This window comes from Pleurodeles waltl, chromosome 4_2, assembly GCF_031143425.1.
Source record: "Pleurodeles waltl isolate 20211129_DDA chromosome 4_2, aPleWal1.hap1.20221129, whole genome shotgun sequence".
In the NCBI taxonomy this organism is placed as follows: Eukaryota; Metazoa; Chordata; class Amphibia; order Caudata; family Salamandridae; genus Pleurodeles; species Pleurodeles waltl.
This window is the reverse complement of record NC_090443.1, coordinates 1,006,467,971-1,006,473,288: the sequence shown is the minus strand read 5'-3', so window position 1 is coordinate 1,006,473,288 and position 5,318 is coordinate 1,006,467,971. Positions and strand designations below refer to the sequence as shown.

The 5,318-nt window shown below is 45.1% G+C and overlaps 1 non-coding gene across 1 annotated transcript; it reads right to left on the bottom strand.

Annotated features, from left to right (window-relative positions):
• Positions 1 to 4,239: 4,239 nt before the first annotated feature.
• On the bottom strand, positions 4,240 to 4,355 carry LOC138294466 (U5 spliceosomal RNA). The gene has a single exon (XR_011203462.1). It is a non-coding gene; the product is annotated as a U5 spliceosomal RNA (small nuclear RNA).
• Between the last annotated feature and the right edge of the window lie 963 nt (positions 4,356 to 5,318).

Below are 5,318 nucleotides of genomic sequence, written 5' to 3'. Positions count from 1 at the left end.
TCCTGAGAGGTGGTCACCTGGCTAGGTGACCAATCCCCCTTGAAGGGCTATGTAGGGTATACCTCTAGGGTGGGTCCTCAGATCTTACTTGCAAGATTCCAGCAGGACACCTCTGCAATGTCTACTTCGACTTCTGGCAACTGGAACCGCAACTGGACTCCATAGGAACCTACAATCTGTAGCTACAATGATGACTCTGCTCTGCAACATTGTTTCTCCTGCTCCATCCAGCAACTGCAACATTTCCCCAGCTGTGCAACCTCTGAGAGCAGCAAGTCTTCAGTCTGCACAAGAAGCAAGAAGGAATCTCCCTTGGAGTGAAGGAGTCACTTCCCTGCATCTGCAGGCACCATCTGCAATGACATCCAGCTGTGTGGATCTCCTCTCATCCTGAGCTGTGTGGAACCTGCATCATGGGTTGTGGTCCACAGTAGCCCCCTTCATCCTCTGTCAGCTTTTCATCTTTGGTGAAGGTAAGCTCTTGCCTTCCCACGCAGGACAGTACTCCCATTCACCTTGTCTCTTGCAGCTACCCAAGCTTGTTGGCATTTCTTCCAAGGGATCTTCCGGCTCCATGTAGCCCTAACCCCCAGCACTCTTCCATGGGATGCACAGCCCTCTGCTTGCTTCTCCTGCGACGTGGGACCTCTCCTCAGGTGTGCTGGGTGGGCCTGTATGCGACTCATGGGCTCCTTACTGTGGGTCTTCTGGGGGGATGCCTCCTCGTCTTTGGACTCTCGGCACTGCTGAGGGTTGACTGGGACTCCCCACGTGGGTTGAGTCCCCCTTTGACCTTGCTGGTCCCCAGCAGCTCCACATTTTCCAACCGTGGCATTTACCTTTGCAACGGCTTGTTGGTGGTTTTTCCACACCACAGACTGACTGCAATCCTTCAAATAATGAAGAACATTGACTGCATCATCCCGGAACTCTTCATCTGCTCCAGTGCTGATTGTCTTACTCTCACCGTCGACCAACTCCTGAATCCACATACGGGTGGGTAATGGCTCCTGCCACCACCGGACACTCCAACTGGAGCTGGACTTAGTCCCCTTCTTTTCTAGGTCTTCCTCTTTCAGGATGCACCCTTGGTTGCTCGCAGTCTTGTCTGGGTCTTGCAATATCCTTCTCTGAATTCCTTTCGGGTTGTTTGGGGAAAACCAGCAACTTACCTCTTTCCTCCTGGTCGGTGGGGGCCACTCTGGTACTTACCTTAGGGGTTTCCTAGTACTTCCAGCTTCCATCTACTGATTCCACTTCCTTAGATGGGGACCCGAGCTTCGCATTCCACTTTTTAAGTATATGGTTTGGTCTTGCCCTAGTCCTTCAGTATTGCCTATTGCTTTTCACTGTTTTCTATTGCTTTTCATGCCTATTTCTGATTACTACTATACATACAATAAGTGTGTTTACTTACCTGCTATTGGAGAGTTGCCTATCTAGTAATTTAGCATTTGTGTCACTAAAATAAAATACCTTTATTTTTGTAACACTGTGTGATTCTTTCATGTGTGTAAGTGTTGTGTGACGACAGTGGTATTGCATGAGCTTTGCATGTCTCCTAGATAAGCCTTTGCTGCTCATCCACAGCTACCTCTAGAGATCCTGGCTTCTAGACACTGCCTACGCTTAACTAATAGGGGATACCTGGACCTGGTATAAGATGATAATACCTTAGGCCTTCACCACCCACCAGGCCAGCTTCCTAAAACACCTGCCTATTTTATTTTTCTAGTGAGACTAATCTAGCCCGAGATAGATGACTTTCCCAAATTATTTTTGTCTTCTTTTTCTCTTTTGCCCCCATGTGCTAGCCAGTTCCCAGACATGCTTGCCCAAATTTGCAATAGTAGTAGGCTGTCCCTAACCTTGTCCATCTAATTTGATATAATGATTTGTGAAATTGGCTTGACTAATGTCATCAACACGTGATTTGAAATCTGTTTCTGTTGCACAAATTTTTTCCTTTCTAGAATGTGTAGAACATTTGGAATGCCTAGTGTTGTTGCTATTAAGTAGATTAAACTTGTTTCATAGATTTGGTCAGCCTATCGTTTTTCTTTCTTTGTATGATTTAATCTTGCACACAATTTACGTTACTTTGGCTCTGTGGTTATAATAAATCTTTGAAACTTCCCACAGATTGGAGTCTTGTTTCCCTGGCCACATTAGAAATGGTGTTTAAAGTTACTGTTGTATTGATTGAGATTGGAATGATTGTATACAGTTAACCACACTTCTCACTGGGTCCAAAGATCCCATCGACCTCGAGAAAAGCGCTTTTGAATCCTGGGAGGAGAAAACGCACTCACACATTAATACTAAGGGGCTGATTTAAGAAAAGTGGTGCTGCACCCAGTGCAACACAACTATCCTTGCGCCCCTTAGCGCCCCCCTACCGCCACCATGTGCGCACCATGGTGAAGGGTAGGGGGAAATAGCGTCAGAATTCCTGACGCTATTGATGTACTCTGCAAAAGTAGCACCAAAATGTTGGCGCTACTCCTGCAGAGTACATAGGGGCCCATTGTATTCAATGGAATGCCTCCTTTTAACACCTGCTCTGAGCAGGTGTTAAAAGTGCTGAAAAATATGGCGCTAGGAAATCTTTTAGATTTCCTAGCGCCATTTTTGTGGTCCCCCTAACAGGGGAACGCCCTCTTGCATACATTATGCCTGGCGCAGGAATAATGTGGCGCAAGGTTTTACAAAGTGGTGCAATGCATGCATAAATATGGTGCATGTAAAAAGCCACTTTAACGCCACCTTAGCGTAAAGAAAAATTACGCTATAGCGGCACTAAGGTGGCGCTCCAGCCTCTTAAATCAGGCTTTTTTAATGCATTTTTTAAATTTGCACATGGTTACCACCAAGTTCAACTCGGTGGTAATAGCGATTCCTTAATGCCAAATTTGCATTAAGGAATTACTTGTTACATGTGGTTTAGAAATCGCAAATAAGGATTCCTTATTTGCGATTTCTTATTTAGAGAATCGCAATTTGCGATTCTCTAAACGGGCTCGCAAATTTAAGGAATCGCTATTTTAGCGATTCCTTAAATTTGCGCTGGGAATGCCTTTCATAAATACTGAAAGGCATTTTTGCATTCGCAAACGGCCATTCGCACCGTTTGCGAATGCAAAAATGGATGATACATCCGGCCCACCATCTCCTTGTGCTTACTAAAAATGAATTTGTCTTGTGTGACATAATTGGTGCTCATATAAGGCGATCCAATACCTTCGGGTCGAGTTTCTCCTATATAACAGGCATTTGCAATGCAATGGGTTTCGCGTTTGCTCGAGTTAGAGCTATTAGCTTTGTAAATTCCGAAATTGACTTTTCTTGCCACATAAATTGAAAATGAATAATAAAACAGTTGACAGAAGCTAGCTGATTCAAAGCGCCACAGCTGCCATGAGCGTGAAGGAGAGACACAAAAGGGAAAGAAAGTTCGCTTGCAATCAAACGTACCAGCAAACATGCATTATCCATGTAACGGCCGGTGTCTAAGGCGGTAACAAAACCGTCCCAAGGAGGGCCAAACGTAGAGCATTTACCAATGATAACAAAGGATTTCCGAAAGGCAAGCCCATGAACGAGTGATAGTGATGGGCGGTTGTATGTCAGAACCACATATTCCATTGCAAAGCACGCCGTTACTACGAGTGCGTTACAAGAATGTCATTACCACGCATATACCTGAACATGCGTGCCTTTACAATGAATTATGTTGTAAAAGCATGTGTTTTAAAGGCAAATGTGTGGTAAAAATTTCCCCCCAAAGGCCCAATCCCCCCCAAGCCCAATAACCACCCGCACCCTAAAACCTAACCCCAACCCTACCTAAAAAGTACCCCCAGACCCAATCCGTCGCTCTAATCCTAATCTAAAACGACCCCATGCCTTAAAACCTAACCCCCCAAAAGCAGTTCCCCCAAGCCTAAACCCCCTTCCTATTTAACCTGAAAACCACCCCACACCCTCCTCCGCCCACTCCCTAAAACAATACCCCCCAGACCCACTACCCCCTCAAGCAGCACCTGCCCTAAAACCCAACCACCTGCCCCTCCCTCACTAAACAGTACCCCCACCGAAGACCCAATCCTTTCTCCACTTTTAGTCCTAAAAACCAGCATTCCTATACCTAATCTGAATACCACCCCCCACAAAACCTAACATTATAAAAACCACAAACTATCTACTTCTTAACTTCGCTTTCTTTTACTAATCATGGGGAACCTTGCGTTTAGCAAGGCTTTCAAAAATTGAGTGAAACTCTTAAATGTTCCTCTCCACGGAAATCTTTAGTAAAAGGCGAAAGATTTATTCGATTTGAAGAGAAACCAGAGTATGCGCTTCAGGGCGCCTGTCTGTGCCGCCACTAAACACCCTTCTACAGACTGTTAGGGCGATTTCATTTACGAATTTCATCTTAGAAAACCCTTTGAAACACAACCAATTTATAATAACTGTTAAGCTGATATATTGATAAAACGTTGCCACAAAAAAAAAAAACAACAGGCGAACTCATAAGTGACAGGAATTATGGGTATGTAAATTTCGTCATAGGTCACGTGACAGGAAAGGCTGCACCCCCCCCCCCCCTCTAATAGTTTCCCTGTTCAAGTGTAATGTCGGCTCTTTTAACTCTGCACCTGTTGAATGGAGCCCCACGCGGGCTTTTGTGAGGACCAAGGAGAGGATTTGTATATGCCAAGGTCAAAGCTTGCTCACTGCTGCTTGCGGCTCTTTCTGAGCAAATGAACGAGCCGGTGTGTTTTGTACCTGAAGCCTATAAGGCTCAATCAGCTGCTGTAACTAAACAAGCATTGGCAAAGAGAAATATGTTGGAGCGATTCGTTGTACATTCCTAACTGTGCCAGATAAATTGAAAATGAAAAGTAAAACAGTTTACATAAGCGAGCTAATTCTCTCGCAGTCAACCCTATCGGCAAAAGTGCAATTACCCACGTACCAGGGTCGGTGTCCGAGGCCGTAACAAAACCGCCCCAAGGAGGCACATAAATCATTGACCAATGACAACGAGGGATTTTTTGAAAGGCAAGCCCACGAACCAGTGATAGTGATGGGCGTGCGGTGGGCGTGGTTAAAAGCCCATCGAGAGCTCGCCCCCTGGGACTAAAAATTGCAACAACAACAAAATACCCAGAAATCATTGCAACCTATTCCATTTTTATGGGCAAAACAGTAATTCCTATTTTAGTTTGAAAATCAAGGGCCATATTTATACTCCGTTTGCGCCGAAATTGCGTCGTTTTTTTTGACGCAATTTCGACGCAAAACTAACGCCAACT